Raw genomic sequence first — 17,895 nt, 5'->3', positions numbered from 1 at the left:
AACTCAAACTTTTAATTTTGAGTTTGAGAGAATTTTTATTATAAATGATTTATGTTTGAGATTATTCTCTTTCCAGTTAGCAATAAAATAATTATTGTTACATTGAAATATTAATTCATGCTCTGCTGCATACTGTCCAAGAAAAATTATACGTAAAAAAATAATGTAATTTAATTATGAAACAGAGTGGTCTGGAAGTCATTTTAAGTAATTTCACGGTGAAGTTAATCGGTATCTTCAGAGTAACTCTTTTCTATATAAATTAATACTAAGAGTTTATTAGTCTCGTCAGCAAGACGCCAACGACCCCGACGACGGGCGCCAAATATCTTCGTCAATACCAGATGAATACACTATTGGCTATTATGTACTTCTTTACACGGAATTTAAACTAAAAAACGGTTTACTGGCTTCTATTAAATTTGTAAGCCAATTTAACTGCTTTTATTTTTCGTGTCTGCGATAGAACGCTAATAAGATTCTTCAGATGTTGATGCTCGTCTTTCATTCCTATTCTGGAGTTCGCTTTTTTTGACGGATAAAAAATTTCCAAGTTTCACATGCATTAAGTAATTTAATTAATTGAATACATTATGAAATTAAATTTTTTATTTTTTATTTTTCAGACAGTTTTTAATATAATTAATATCGTACTTCTGCTTCATGGAAAACAAGAAACATCATTGTCGCAAAATGTCTTTGAGTCTAATTCAATCAGCCACTTTGACTTCACTGTGGCTAAAAAATGATAAATGCAGGAGTTAATAAAGGTGAGAATTCTTTTATTTAAAAAAAAAATTACAAAGCACAATTCTCAGTTATTAGTTGAATTTTTTATATTACAATAATTCCTAGAATTTAGTAGTTGTACGTAAATTAATAAATATATTACTGATGCTCATCATGGAAACATGATATATCCTGAGAGAATGTATTCAAATTTGCTCAAAAGATGTATAATCGGGAATATATACTTAGTACCTGGAAATTGTGACAGAGGACGTACATACGCAAAATTTGTTCCTGTTTACAAAGTTATTTTAGATGTTTTATATTTTCATCCAAATTACGATAATGTTTACTTTAATTTTAATATTTCCCCTAATATTTCCAAATGTTTTTCAAATTAATTAAATAAAAAATATCATAAATTCATAGTATTATAGAATAAAATATTCTTACACCACAATGAAAAGTAACATCTATTGTTATTATTAGTTTCAAAAATTAAGTAAAACTGTTAATTCTTCAACTAAAATTCTATAATCCAAACTTTATGGATGAAAATAGAGTTAAATAAGAATTAAAATTTTCCGAAATTTCGAAAAAGTTAGAAAAATTTATGTAAAAAATTGTAAAACTAGACGCATCATAAACACAAAATATGCCATCTGGTGAAAAAGAAATTACCATTCTAAACTACAAGATTAGTAAAGTATTTAATGTCTGGTCATGTCAAGATGGAATCTCGTGTCCAGATAAAACTGGAGTATATATAGGATGAATACAGCCAAGAGGCATCGATATTTACAGGGATTAACGTGCTGAGCATTGTTGGGCCTATTTTCGGACACAATGCTCGGTGATGCTCTTATTACGAAGACGCTCTCATTATTTCGGCGCCAACTCTTTTTGTTTGGAGGGATTAAGCTGATCCTTAAACCAGCGGGTATCCAGGACTTCTCTCTACTAGATAGAGGGGCTTTACCTCTGGCTCGACTATATCTGGCTTGACTACGTTTCACTCCTACAACTATGCCATCTATTTCTTTTCCTCTACCTTTGCTTCGAATGCAACGATCTATTCCCCAGACACTAAACACAGAATTCTTTAGTATACGGTTCGGTTTTTCCTTAGTTTCAGAGTAAGAGTCCACTCAAGCTCTTGAAAACAGAAAAAAATTCTCTGTTTTGGGGACAATGTCTTGAGACAATATGGCCTCGGGTTTCTCCGTTACTCTGTCGCTTTTACTTTTTTTTTTATTTACCTCAAAAAGACATTAGTTGGGTAGAAAATTTAAGAGAGAGTCCTTCTATTTATCCACTCGCATCGATGTCGAAGGTGTTTGAGTGCTTGAGAGATTTTTGAGATCGCAAGATTCTACTGTCGAGGATCTCGCGAGATTTTCTTCAAGGATAACACTCTTATTTTATTTTATTTAGAGCAAATCTATGACAAGTTTAAGCCGACCTGCTTCACTTATTCGAGTACAAACATCTTTTAGTTTATTTTTTTGTCATATATGTCAATTCAGTTTACATGTTATTGTGTTTATATTTCTAAAATATATTTTCATGCAATATTGCAAGCTTTAACAGCAAAAACTATATTTTGCTTTTTCCTGAAAATTGATTTTGTAATATCCTCATCTGGATGGTAATAAGCAATAATGTCTTGACCAAAATTTTTGAAAAAAATTTTTTGACAGTGTACTTTCATCAAAGAAACATGAAAAAATTTTTGTTCAATTTTTAGGCTTTTTCGATAATATTCTCACCTGTAAATGATTAAATTTTTCGGTCTTCATTATAAATACTTAAATTTATCAAACTTCCAACTCTTTCAATTTCTATCCCGCTAAATATAATTGATAAATTTTTAACATCTATACGCGTGTAAAAAAAAATTTACAGGACGTTTGTGAAAAAATGTAAAACGAAGTGGAGAAATAGAAAACTCGCGACAATCAACCCGAAAAAGCTTTCATACATACATGCAAGAAAAAAAGACAAATATAATACACACGTCGACAAGTAAAAATATCTCGTTTAATTTCGTGGTTTAATTATTTTTTAAATTAAGCCGCCAGTTAGTTCGAAGTCGATATATAAGGGAGTGCAGGTGCATTCACATTTCCCGACGTGTGCATACACGTACATGAATTTTTATAGATATACAAAATAGTCAGCTTCAGCCATATGCGTGCATGATCGTGTTTTATTCCTTGTCGAGATATGCCAGTCGACCGGAGACTCATTCGGAATAGAAGGGATGACCAGTGAGAGTACAGAGGACGAGGGTTGAAAATGAAAAAAAAAAAATTGTCTAAAAAAAAGAATTTCTGAGGGAATGTTTCCAATGTGAACCATTCGTCTCTCTCTCTTTCTCTCTCTCTCCATTCGTTTTTATTTCTTTGTTGTTTTTTTTTTCATAGCTGGTTTTCATGTCCCTCACTTGCTTCCTCGTTTCATCTCGCTTCCACGTTTTATCTTGTCCTCATCCTCATCCTTTACTTTATTTTCTCTGAATGCTTTTCTGCTGTATTGGAAATCGAGAATAAGGAAAAATTATTGTATCTTTTGCGAACGAACACATGCAGCCTCATTCTTTTTTTTACATAGACTTATTTGTTGAGAATATAAAATAGTATCGAGAAAATTGGATAACACTGTATTGTTCTTTAAAAGCCGTGAAATTTAATGTAAGTAAGAATTGGCATTATATAGATCGGAATCGTTAATTTAAAATTTTGCACAACTCGTAATGCGAAGTATTAGACAGGGCTCTACGATCAAAATTTTTTTCGTCTCACCTCTTCAACAATTTTTTTTGTTACACTCTAGTTAGTTCACTGAAACAAACTTAATTCAATAAAGATTAACTTTACAATTTTCACAAATTAACTCACAGTGACAGAATCGAAAAAATTATCAAAATAAACTGAAAATTTTTCCGGTCAAGCAATAGAAAAAGATTCTTAACTTGAAAACATATTAACTTGAAAAAAAAACTCTATTATTTACATCATTTTTTTTTTTAAGACTCATTTTGTCCCTGACAAATTTGATATCTTAAATAGCTCTCCTCATTGTCTTTTAATCATTTATTTAAAATTCATTTATGAATGAGCATTATGAATGATATAATTTTGGATTTTTCAGAATAATCGATTTAAATTGAGAAACACAAATCCTTTTCAAACAATTTTTCCCAGGTTCATTTGGCTCCTCCCTTATCTCTATCCATTCCGTTATCTCTTGACATAAATATAAAACGTTCATTTAAGTTAAAAAAGAATGATTAAATTTAAAAACGAAAAAGAGGTTGCTGTAAATTTTTTTCCTGGCGTACGGTAAAAAAAAGGAGGAAATAAAAAATAGGAAATGTAGCGTGTGTGATGTTGCCTGCGGCCACGTATCTCATAAAAATGACCTTTTCCGCGCTTGAGCGTGTGTACCAGTCGTGCGTGTGTAGTGTATACCTTGGTATAAAAGTAACGGCGGCGTTGGTATATATCTAGCAGAGATAACAGCGATATCTCTGATATATTACGCCGTTCTATAGAGTGTACACCGGCACGAGAGAACTCTCGGTAACACCGCATGTACACCTAGCTCTTGCAAGGGTAATAGTAGTACCCGGGCTGAAAAAAAATATTAAAATTAAATTTTAAATATAAACTATATATAATACTCTCGTGAGTATATATTACGCAAAATAAATTAAAGAGTTTCTATTATAATAAATTTTATTTTTTTTATTCATTTGTCACAAAAAAAAAAAAATAATGAAATATAGTTTATTTTAATGTAGAACACGTGGGTTGATTTATTCCGGCGAACACGTAATAAAAAAAGAATAAATGCTAAAGTTTTGATGTTAAGAACGTGCGAATGAGAATGTTTTTTTTTTTTATCGGCAAAAAGTTCCCGGGTTGATGGTTTTTCGTGTGGCGAAGAATAAAAATAAGAGTTGAATAAACGAAAAAAATAATCTCGCTTGTTCTCTTGGCTGGCACTTTTACATTAGTGAGATAAGTCGCTCGGAGTAAAAAAGACGAAAATAAAGGGCCGGGGTGGAAAATAAAGAGAAGAGGAGAAAAGCGTGTGACGATGGGAATAACAAGAGCAAGAGGCTGGCAAGTACACTCTTTACAGTGCGATCGCTCTAGAGTGTCGCTAGACTGAGGTTGGTAGCCTGCTCCTATTCCTACTCCAACTATACTATGGGATCAGGCGGTCGCAGGTTTCAGCTTCTGCCGGTGGATGTAGAGTCGAAGGAGGAGGAGGCGAAAGGAGCAACGTGGATACGGAAATTTTTTTTCACCCTTTCTTGCAATAAATCTGCTCGCGGGAATTAGTTTCGAGATAAAGTATAATATCGGGCCCTGGGCGAACTGACGTCAGAGGCTTGGAGTATTTATGGGGTTGATAGTGTCAGTCGTGTGCGCGGTAGCAACCCCCGACGTTTCCACCCACCGTCGCGCCCTCCTTCGTCTATTCGCGGTCCCACCCGGTGGATATGTATCTATATCTATATCTGTATTTCACAATCCTCATGCATATATGTATGTATACAGTGAGCCGGATAAATTATTGGAAAATAGTGGAGGGATACGCAACGTTTGGTTGAATCTTCCGCGGAACTCCGGCGATTCTTCAATTTCTCTGTTTTGTATTCAACGGGACCTTTCCTATATTTTCGAGTCTCTGATTTACTGCTCTCACGTTTTCGCTCGGTCCTTTTTGGTTTCTCTCTTTACATTTCTCCGCATCAGCTACCGCGATCGCGACATTTTATTTCCTCCATGACATACTCTCGTTTATATCTTCCCAATTTATTCATCCGTCAGTTAATCCTTACATTTTTTATCCGTTGTCTATTTTATCCGATTCGATTCTCTTATATTCTATTTTTTGTACTTGTTTTCTTCTCTTATTAATTATTATATGTATTGAACAATAAATAATATTAAATTTTGACTGAGAAAAAACAAACAAGGAGAAAAAAGTTCTGCTAAAAGTCTTTTATAATAAAAAAAAAAAAAATGGTAGAATAAATTTTCTTGACTCACACGGAGAAAAAAATTTTGCTATAGGAACTCTATAGTAGTTAGTTAGTTGTAAAAAGTTCCAGTAGGTTAACGTATTTTTATAATAACAATACCGTTTGTCTCCTGCAACTCTATATCGTTGAGCTCTGAGAGCTAAACGTTATTTACCTCTCACAACTCTACACACAGGATCGTTCTGAGACTATAACAAATTTTTGGAAGTCTGCTTAATAATTTTTTTTTACGATTTAGTATTGATAATTTAATAAATACATGCAGCAGAATGAATTTATATTGCCAACAATAATTGTATATGACAAATAAGAATAGTATTATAATAGAAATAAAATAATAATAGAACTTAATTTACAAATAAAAATTATTTGTAAAATAAAAATATGGTCGTCACAAAATTATCTTATCTTCTTAATTATATCAATAAATATTGGATATAAAATCACTACCGTATATGCACAAGAAAGGATAAATAAACGAAAACAAATTTTATTTCGTGTTAAATGGGGTCTTTTTAATGTATTCCGATAAGTTATCAATTATCACAATATATTCAACTAATAAATTAAATTAACAGTCACTGCAAATGAACCTTGAAAAACCATAAATACAAAACTGTTCTAACGAAATTCAATTTGACAAAAAAAAAAACCTATTTCCTTAAATAAATAAATTGGAAACTTAATTGTCCTCATATATTTTTAATAATATGGATTAGTAACAAAATAATTCTGTTTGTCATTTTAGAAGGTTATGAAATATGTCAGCGCACTCCACTAGTGCGCAACGTAGAGCGCTCCCAACTATACCGTTTGGCTCTGAGAACAATCCCGTAGAGCTCTGAGAGCTCAACAACATTGAGTTATCAGAACTAAATAACATTTTGTAACTGTAACTCTACAACGAACAGTAAACTGTGTATAGTTGTGGTAACTCTACAGTTACGTTACCAGAACGAAATTTTTTTTTTCCGTGCAAGAAAATATTCAGAAAGAAAAAATTTATCTTGGACTTGGATCAAATAAAGTTTTTTCTCGCTCTAAAACTACTTCAATCTTCCTTACAATTTTCTTCGTTCATTTGAAACTTTTTTTTCTGTACATTAATAATACTTATCATGATTTCATGGAAAAAATTTATTTAAAAAATCTATAAAAAACATATTTTCAAAAACTGACGAGTTTTGTGTATATTTTTTACACTTTAATTATAATTGAAATACATAACAAATTTATTTTAGACTGTTTTATACTTTCGTAGTTATATTTTCTATAAAATTTGAAATCTAGTTTTTGTCTATTTTCACTAAGATTTTTATGAGAAAATATATTTTTAATGTATTTAATTATAATTACATTATATACAAAAATCAACTAAAAATTAGCTTTTAAAAATGTATATTTTATACATCTTTATATTCATATAATTTTGTATATTATTCATTTATTGCACGCCTCATAGCGCGAAGCGCGTGAGGTTGTGCTTTATACTCGACTCGTCAAGTTCAAGCAATTTTGTGATCTTTAAATGCCTCTATCACAACCATATTACACTTATACAATGATATAAGTAGATGTACACCAAAAAAACACTTAAATTAAATCATCTTTTACTTTCTAAAATAATTTCATGTTGCTATTTTGAAAAAAAAAAACGTTTTGAAAAAAATTTTACGTGGACGTCCGGATGTCACCCCATTTTGGATGTACCAACGATTACTCCCGAACAAATTGATATTTCAAGACCAGACCTTTTTTATTAGTTTAAGAATTCGATGAACTGGGTCCGTATTTAATATCAGTGCCCTAGTTTACGTATTTTTTTTTTAAATTGAATTTTTATTAAAATTCACTACGATACAACCGTACAAAGCCAAATGAACTTTTCTTATTTGTCACGAGAAAACTATGGCGCCACTTGATCAAGCTAGATTTTTTTAGACTGCGTGCGCATATGACAAGAAAAAAAGGCGCCGATATTTAAAAAAAAAGAAATAAAAAATTGTAAGAAATGACTTAATTATAATTTTTTTTCTTTAATCAATTACACAATTAATTTATTTCTTAAAAAATGAATGAGCGTTATGAGGCGTGCACTTTTGGATTTTCCAAACTTTTTCTAATATATTTTTGATATCATTTTTTTCAAGGTAGTAATTAAATGATTTTGAAAGTTGAATTATGATACTTTAGGAACACAAAAAGGACAATATATCATACCCATCACAACACACACATCGATGAATAAAAATGTGTATTTTATTGCCCAATACAACTGGCAATAAGCAATAGATAAACCGTAAACATAAATATAAGAAGTGATTACAAGCTGAACAACAAGCAGCCGGATGTGCACTTGTATTGTGACATTTAAATCAACAGATGGCTGGAATAGACGTTTGATTTGGCCAATTGGCCACAGCGGGTAGTCAACAGCCCCCTAAAACTAACATTGTGGCGAAATAAAGTGTCTTTATATACCCCATACATTGAGTAAACTGTCGCCATATAAATAAACTCTGCATTTTACAACACATATCAAAATAATATGGTTAAATAAAGATTATCATTAAATAGAAGACAAAGTTTGAGACGAAGACGACATAAATATCAAGTATAATTTGACGATAAGGACCATAATAATTAGAGGACCATCCAAGAAAGGGTTGATCTTGATCGTCAAGAGATGGAGCCACATGTGAAGGCCAATTAACCTGAGAACGAGGATCCCGATATGATCGTAAGTGCGTGGATACCGAAATTATCGGTGATTAGAGCACGTCCTGCCATTAGAATCGTCTAATTTACGCAAATTGCACACCATCAGTGCTCCATATCGTTTATGTGATGTTACACTAGAATATAGACAGTACAGAGAGTAGAGGCACTCTCTCTGATGCTGCTGAATAATTCACCAGTGAGTCCCTCTCAGCCAGAAGCCAACTGATGCCTCTACTATACGGGCGCATCATGATTTCGCGCAGAATCCGCTAAACTAAGATCTAATAAAGCGACAAATCAGCTTTAATTACCCACTCTGATAACCGGTCTATGCTTTAACGACACCTAGACTCTGTCAATATCAACATCATCTGCCGTTCTGTGGTCCATGTTCTATGTTGTATGCCGGCCAGCAACTATAATAACACATATGTAATGTCTCTGCATGTGTGCAAATTTTCCTGAAGCATAAATGCAATTACTGATTTGCTGCATCCACAAATTGTTCAACATGTTTACTGTTTGCTTTGTGCATATATAAGTGTTAATACTAATAACTAATAACATTACATTGATGAGAAATGAGATGCTGCAGAAATTACTCAACATATGGATGATAATTTGTATGATGAATAGGAAAATTCATTCTTGGGAATTTTATTAGGTACAATATTATTGAAAGCATACAGAAAATATCAGCATTTTTTTTTATTTACTCTTTAGGAAAATTATGTATATTTTCGAAATTTTGAAGATAAAAATTTTGCTTCAATTCTGGTTCAAAAATTTGTTCTTTAGGCAAACAAAAATTTTTTTGCTATACTGAAAAAAATACTCCATCTAAAAAAATATTTTCTTCAAAATTTCATTCTTACTTCGAGATATTCAGTTCGAATTAATTCAAAAAGCACTCTACTTAAATTCAAAATATTATAATTTTTTATTAGTTATTTTGAATAAAGAAGCTTGTTTTAAACAAAAAATATAACATTCTTAATGAAAACCAAATTATCACAATTATAACAATATGATAAAATAGGTGATCACTTTCCCAAAATTAATACACATTTTCCAATTCCTTTACATACGAAAGAAAAAAAAATCATTAAATCCTGCACATAAATAATTTCAATCATTGCACAATTCAACAATTTCGTTAAAAATAAACTTTTAGTAACTACAAATTTTAATTAATTGCGTAACAAAAAGTAACAATTAAAGCATCACCATAGTCTCGTTGATCATCAGTTAAAATAAACTAATTGGAAGACATATAGCCGCAGTAGATGAAATTGATTGAATAATGATTGATACGCCGTCATTACTCAAGGGATGAGATGCACTCGTGAATCAGAAGTGACGCAATGACATTGCATGGGTTTGTCCATGTCTATATTTACACATACAGAATGCAACACAGTATAATACATCGAACAGCAACATATCCAAGTATCCATTAGTATTACAGCAGACTGGTGCATCCTGGTATGTCCGTGTCTATGTTATGTGAGTGAATGATGCTATCAACCGGCCAATCTTTAGAAGCTAGAATATGTATCTGTACATCTATATATTTATACATTATCATATACATGCATGGATATCTAGGTATGTATATGCATAGAGGCAAACGCACATAAACTCATATGAAACTGCGGCTGTTACCAGTCAGGAATAGTATCCAAACATCATACGGTATCACACCGTTAGCATCCGATCGTCGGCGTCGGCGAATTAATTGCACGGTATTTATGTTACTCGCACGTCGCAAATGTAGTTGGATAAGACTTTTCCTACGCTGACGGGAGTGCCAGGGGAGAAGAGAACTTTAGCGTATGAGTAGATCCACACATTCCCACATATGTGTATACAGTGTATACGTACATACAATAATGGCCGTCTCGTACAGAGAAGGCTAATTGAAACGCCACCGTCCGCGAGATAAGCTGTACCGATTGCCAGCCCGAGAGTTATGAGACGATATTACGATGCCCTCTCTCGTGTGTCAGTCGCGAATTAATTTGACTCTCTCTCAACCCCCATTTGAACTACGTATATCTCTGGTTAATTAATATATATGTATAGAGTCGAGTCGATGGGTATATATGCTTCCGGATATTATATATGTATGTATAAATGTGTGTATGTGTGATATGGAAACTGCCTTCGTTCGTATACCGAGAATCGAGAAACTATTGACCTTAAATGATCGCGGTCTAACGGATGTATATAAATCAGATAATAAATAATGTTGTTGCGACTAGTACAGAGTTAAATTATATATTTTATGATACATTGTTTTCATTTTACTTTATTATTGTTATTGTATGCAAGTAAGATTCGGTTTAGTCGAGATTTAGATTCGATACTATGCTTTTATTTTATTTAAGATTAAAAAGTTAATAAATTGAATTACTTTCTCGTTTGGGTGCTGTAACATTTGACCCGAGGGTAAAGCTCCTGATATTGTGGTTTGATTAGATACACTGGATTATAGTTTGTATTTTATTATATGCAGGATATGTTATATGTGTGGTAGGATATTTTTGAACGGGTTCTTGCTATGACTTTTGAGTGTGCTGAAAAAATTACTCGTGAGAAACACTGAAAATTTTATTAAATTTGCTTACATACTGAAGAAAAAATTTATTTGATTGATGAGTAATATTTTTGATCCGAATCAAAAAAAGGAGGAAGAAAATTAACTATCACGTGAAAAATTATTTCAAAGAGAACTGGTTATTTTGATTCAAGAATTTCTTGCCTTGACACTTATTTTTTTGGTTTGAGAAAATTTATATCTTTGATCAAGAGTTTATCATCTTCGATCGATACAATTAAATTTTTTATCGAAAACTAAAAAAAAATTTGAAGTTTCTTTACGAATTTTATATATTTTTGATTAAAAGAAAAAATTCTTGATTTAAAACACGAAAATATGCTTAAAAAAAAATTTTTTTTTTCCTTTAAAAATCATCAACCATTATTATTGACTTTATACACAGTAAAAAATTTTGCGTCATTGCGTCAAAAAATTTTTGTGTTAAAAATTTAACACTTTTATGTGTAAATTTAACATTTATTGTGTTAAATTAACACAGAAAAGTGTTAATTTAACACAAAAAAGTGTTAAATATTTAAGATAAAAATTTTTAACACAAAATTTTTTGACGCAGTGACGCAAAATTTTTTACCGTGTACCGGTAAAATTACATAATTTTAATTCGGTTCTAGTTTTAAACAAAAATTTTTTAAAAATAAAATTAGAATGAATGCGTGACATGACAATGAAAAATAGGTAAAAGTCATTGTCTGCAAAAATAAAGTACCGTCACTTGAAAATGAATTGAAGAGGTGAGAGAGGTGAACAAGTGATGACAAGTCTCCTCAACAACAAAATCTCTGACCCTCTCTGTGGTCTTGTCTGTAGTAATCATACTCGTCAACATGCGATGCAGAAAACTGTATGAAGAGGCTGCTGCTCTGTTCTATCGTCATCTAATAAATGTCAAGGATCCGTTTAATTTTATTCTAAATAAAACCTCGAAAATTTTTAATAACAAAAATGAAAAAAATTTAAAAGAGCTGCCCACATTATTTCTCATTACACATAATACCGGAAAGGATAGTATCAAGAGGGGTTGAGTCGTCATTTTCAAGCACTTGTGTGGGAAAAATCTCGCAACTAAAACAGCTGGACTCGAGTGAAAAAAAGATGACTGTGGTTTTTCATAAAAAAGTCGGAAGCTGTTTTACTTAAAATGTTTTGCTCTCGATAATAACGAGGAAGGCGTGCCCTTGGCGCTTAAAACCTACGGAACTAAGTCGAATTCTGAAAGAGCAAACTCTTGTCTTTTTTCCTTTGTCTCTAAAGACCGTAAAAATTTTTCAGTTACACTCTATTGAGTGAGCCTCACTCTTGAAGCTCACCCTCGATTCACAGCATGCACTCCAAATTCTGCCAATCATTCTCGAGGATACGAAAAAAAAAAAGAAAAAAACAAAAAATTTAATTTCAAACTTCAACTTAAAACTTTCAATATAAATAATAAATGTATATAAAAAACTTTATGCAATTTTCGATTTTTTTGCCTTTTTTTGCTGCTGGAGTTATAATACGGAAAGCTGGAGAATTTATTGGGGAATAAATCATTTTTCTTGTAGCCGATAGAGAATGTAAATCAGGATCTACGAAATAGTTACACAGTGCTCTGATAAGAAGCTTTAATGCTTAAAGTGCTTGGCACATTGTGTGTTTCCATAAAAATTTAACTCATAAAATTTGGGCTAAAGAAAAAAAAATAGTCTGTAAAAAAGAAATTGAGAAATGTGAAAAGAATGAGAAAGTAAAAGGTAGAAGGGAGTGCAACTAATAAATAATAAAATAAAACGAAAGAATAGAGGAAAAATGGTTTTTCCATCGACAAGACCACAAATACACACCTCTCTCTAGAGTCCAGTATTTTCATGATCGACTTTTGGGCCTGGGCTATCGATTTCAGAGCTAGTAAATAATGATTCTGTCTTGACAGCTCCAACCGCGCGTCCTTCATAGCTTTACGACCTCTACTCACTTACACTACAGAATAGAGCAGAATATAACCTCTACTGAGTAGTGTGGATCTACGGGGGCGAGCTGTAATAGGTTGCACTAAAATTTTTCCTTAGAATTTATTTATTATTTTCGTTCTTATTGTAAGTAGAGATGCTTTAAAGTCCTTTGAACATTGCGGGAGAGTATTACATTGTAAGGAATGAAGTTCAGAAGTTGAAGTATCGAAAAATAATTGTTAAATCGAAACTGTGGGAAAATAACTGTTAAAGGTCGAAAAGGTAACGATCTAAATTTGTATTACTTTAATGAGCAATAATTTTTTCAATAAAAATTTTGGCTTATAACATAACTAAAACCATTATCATTATTTTGAAGGTTTTAAAAATTCTAAAACCAAAAAATCTCTGGTCTGAAATATGTTCTTCATTACAAGAAGTAATAAAAATTTATTTTCGAACTATCAGGGGTTTTCTTTTTTAATTAAAATTAATTAAATTTCACAGGATTATTTAATATGTCGTATACTACATGATAAATGTTAAGAAATTTAAAAACTGTAATTCAAAAATTCACAGTACACGAAAAAGAAAAATTTTTTTTAAATTGCCATTGAGCTAAGACATTCCTTCAATTATTATTATTTTATAATCGGGTACTATACAATTTTATGGTAGACTCCAGCAAAATTTGTTGAAAGAACTTTGAAAATTATTTGAATTGCCTACAAATGGTACAGAACTATATAGGTGAAAAAATATTATAACGTTAATAAAATGTATACCTTCTTCGTAAGTCTTTCTAAAAATTATTTAAACAAAAAATAAATCAATTAATAATAATTATAATACAAAGAGAATGTTAATATTTTTATCTGTAGATTTTAAGTTCTCTAATAAAATTTATAAGTTGTAATTTACAGATCGTGTAACACCCTCTCTGACTGATGTTCGATAGGTCACCTCAACTTTATTTTTTTTACTGTAGACTGTAGAATCCTATACGGAAAAAATATGTTGGCCACCGTGTTTTTATATTTGGTACTTTTTTTGATGATACGAAATCATGCTTAACTTAAGTTATTGGAATAATGTTATAATATTTTTTCGCTTAGGGTCATGTCATGACATCTGACAATTATCGTACACTCCGTTAATTTTTTGATCAAAATAACACTAAATTTTAAAGAAAATTACTTTCCATGTACTTTAAATCTTTTAAGCTTACTAAACTTGAATTTTATTAAATTTGAAACGCGTGATCATGAAAAATTAACGTCTTTGTAATAAAATATATTAAAAAACAATAATCATTAATATTCTTCAGCTGTCCAATAATCCTGTCTGCTAGTTGAATTAAAGATCTGAAATAAGGAAAATTTAACGACACAAGAATTCTCATCCTACCCAGTGGCGCGCGTACCGTTTCATCCTTATTTCTCAGCTACACGTCTCCAGATACTTTTTACAGCATTTCACGGCGTTTCACCGTCCATAAATCAGGCCTCGAGAATAAGTAAAGAACCATAAAACCATGGTGTGGCGCTAGCTTATATACCTATATTCTGTATCGTTCGTTAAGTTTCTGTTGCAGGAGTAGAGGACAAAACAAGAGTCCCACTAATACTGAGTAGAAAAGACAAAAAGAGACGGAGAGCAAGAAAAATCCTTGATAGTTGCGCTCACGCTCCTCATCCCTGTTACAGTAAAGTATATTGCGTACCTTTATTTAGTACCTTAATACCTTATTCTACATCTACTCTGTGTACCGCCTGCATCTATGTCTACCTCGTTTTCTGTTTTTGAGTTCCTCAACTCGTATCGTGTAAAACGTAGACCCTGACGGGGGTGCGTTCTTCTAACCGCTCACTCGATCCCTTTTATCGTAAATTTCTTCACGGTGATTGCCAAGGCAATAGCAACTTTAAAGCTGAAGCTAAGATCGTTGCGACATTTTAGAGTAGAGCTAGACTAATATAATACTCTGGTGAGAATTTGAGGCTACTCATCATTCGCCAAGATTTGGTATCACCTGCTTAGTCTTAAGAGCGTAAGGGAATAAGGACTTTAGCACTAACAGGTGCATTTATAATTTATGGAAACAGGGATTGTAAAACTGTTTTTATTTGGTATAGGTCATTTTTCTATGATATACAACGAAAAATTGGGCGAAAGTTACTAATCACTACTCTTTGATAATTTTCGTAATTTTGGAAAATAAATAAGGCTTGTATGATTCTCAAAAACGAAGACAGAAAATTTTTAACAAGATGTTCCTGATTTAACAAAATTTTTATTTTTACAAAAACTACACTGTTAAAAAAATTCATTTGATTAAAGAGAGAAATTTTTGATACAAGAAAATTATTTTAAAGAGTTTGATTTTTTTCGGTCCAGAGAAAAAATTTACTTAAATCAAGAACCAGTATAGCGTTGAAGAGTTTAAATAATTAATAAAAGGGAAATAAGTATATAATATGTAGTGTTTACATGCTAATTTTACACTTGAAATAAAAATTTTGACAAATTTTAATCATTTTTGAGTAGTAGATTATGTAATCCTTTGCCCCTAGAATTCTGATGCTAATTTACAGAAATTGAGTCGATGAATTTTGAGAAATCTCAAAAATAAAATTTCCAAAAATTCGTTTTTTTTTTAATATCTTTTAAACGGCTAAGCCGATCGATTCTAAAAACTAATCAGCTCTTAACCTCAAAAAACCACGTCAATTGCCACCAGCCCGGTCAAAATCGGTTGATTTGTTCGTGAGATATCGTCAAAAAAAATTGAAAAAAATGTTTTTTTCAGAATTTCTATGAAGTTTTTAGTCTGACCAGTTTACGCTGAATGATTTTTCAAAGAACTCAAAAAACTGCGTTGAATGCCGTAAACCGCGAGAAAATCGGTTAATTCATTCAAAAGTTATTGCGGTTTGAAAATTCAAAAAATAGTGTTCTATAAAACTTCCATTAGCCTTTTGAGCTCGAAAAGCTCAAAAGCACAGAACAGTGATTCATTTAAGCTCGGAGAGCTCAAAATTACACAAAAATTATATTTTTGAGCTCGAAGAGCTTAAAAAATAAGTGAATTGTTGAGCACTTAGGTATGGAGGTAGCGGGAAGTTGCAGGGATGGCCTTTAGGGTCAACCGTTTTCCTAATTTTTTTCTAGAATCAAGTTAATTTTTTTATCAGATTATGAGAGTTTTTTAATAATTCCGATGGTTTAATTTTTTATTTTAAAAATATAAATAATTATTCGTACATATTAGGCTAGAAAAAAATAAAAATACACCCTTACAATTTAACTAATTAATTAAAAAATAATGAAATGTTTCGGGAGAAAAGTATTTTTGAAATATATTTAAAAAGAGCACACTTAACGCCTTAAAATATAATAAGGTTGAAGGCTCCAGTGAGCCGTAGGTCGGCTACCTGAGGAGCGAGGAGCCTTTTCTTAAAAACACGGATGTGTGTCCAAAGTATAAGGTAAAGTAAGGTATTGGAAGATTTAAGAATTTAAAGCTTAGACACATACAACGTGGACAGCTATAGAGTGTCTCGACTTATTGTCATCTTTAGGCGCCAGTTTTCGTAACCTCTGACTGCGTCATGCCTCGTTCTTGGTGTTCATGACGCCAGACCGGAGAAGTATAAGGAGAAAAATATAAATAGAAGTAAAAAAAGGAAAGAAAAGGAAATAAATATAAATAAGAAAAAAGTATAAAGTATTTACGGCGAATATTTATTACGTAAGAAGTAATTTCGTGCTCAAGACGGTTTTATGATTAACCGTGTGAAAATCAGTGATGGTTGGATAATAGATAATAGTGTTGAATAAAATGGAAGCATATGGATATATGTGAAAAATAAAGTAAAAAGGGTTAATAATATAAATTAAACGGTGTAAGAGTGTAACAAAAAATAACGATTGGGGAAATGGAGAAAGGAACCTCGACTTTTGAGTTAGAAAAATGGGTTCTTGCAGCACATACATATAATACACACGACGGGAGGTTAAAAGAGCACTGTTTTGTTCGGTTGAAGAATGACCTAGTTTTAGATAAGAATTTTTCGGCGAACCTGGGAGCTCTCAAGCAAGGACGATTGATGATACATCCATTCACAGTACGATTTATTGTTTATTATTTTTGAGTAAATAAATTTTTACACTTAATATGAACATGGGGTTGAAGTTAAAAATACAAAAAATGATAAATGTCAATTTTATCATTATTGTTATCAATAGGGTATCAATAGGTAGGGCGGGGCTAGTTGATCACTTTTTGGTTCGACCTTCCATAACTTTAAGACGATGTATCAGATTTAATCAAGTCATATACTGTTAGGTTCGTAATTTAGTCTTCTTCAAAAGGTCTAGCGACACAAAAACGATCCGAGTCCAAATTTTGAAGTTATTTCCGGAAATACGCGAGCGCTCCAAATTGCTCAACGTGCCCCACTAGTGAGGCTAGTTGAGCATGGGTATGAGGCTAGTTGTGCAATGGCTAAAATAGACGGAATGACTGTATAGAATGATATGAAAACAAAATAAAATTGTTATTAACAAGCAAATATTTAATTTATTATAATTCTACATACGTATAATTATGATTATAATAATAGGGCTGGTTTAACACGCAGTCAGCGCCTTGCTCAACTAGCCCTAATTGAGGTAACAAAATAAAAGTTAGGTTATAAAAAAATGATAAGAATTAAAGACAAACAATAGGGGTGTGCGAATATTCGAGTTTACGAATTATTCGCCTCGAATTCGAATCGAATTATCCGATTCGAATTTCGAATCGAATATTCGAATAATTCAAATAGTTTGAA

Source organism: Cotesia glomerata, linkage group LG3 (assembly GCF_020080835.1).
Source record: "Cotesia glomerata isolate CgM1 linkage group LG3, MPM_Cglom_v2.3, whole genome shotgun sequence".
Lineage (NCBI taxonomy): Eukaryota > Metazoa > Arthropoda > Insecta > Hymenoptera > Braconidae > Cotesia > Cotesia glomerata.
This window is presented reverse-complemented; position numbering follows the sequence as displayed.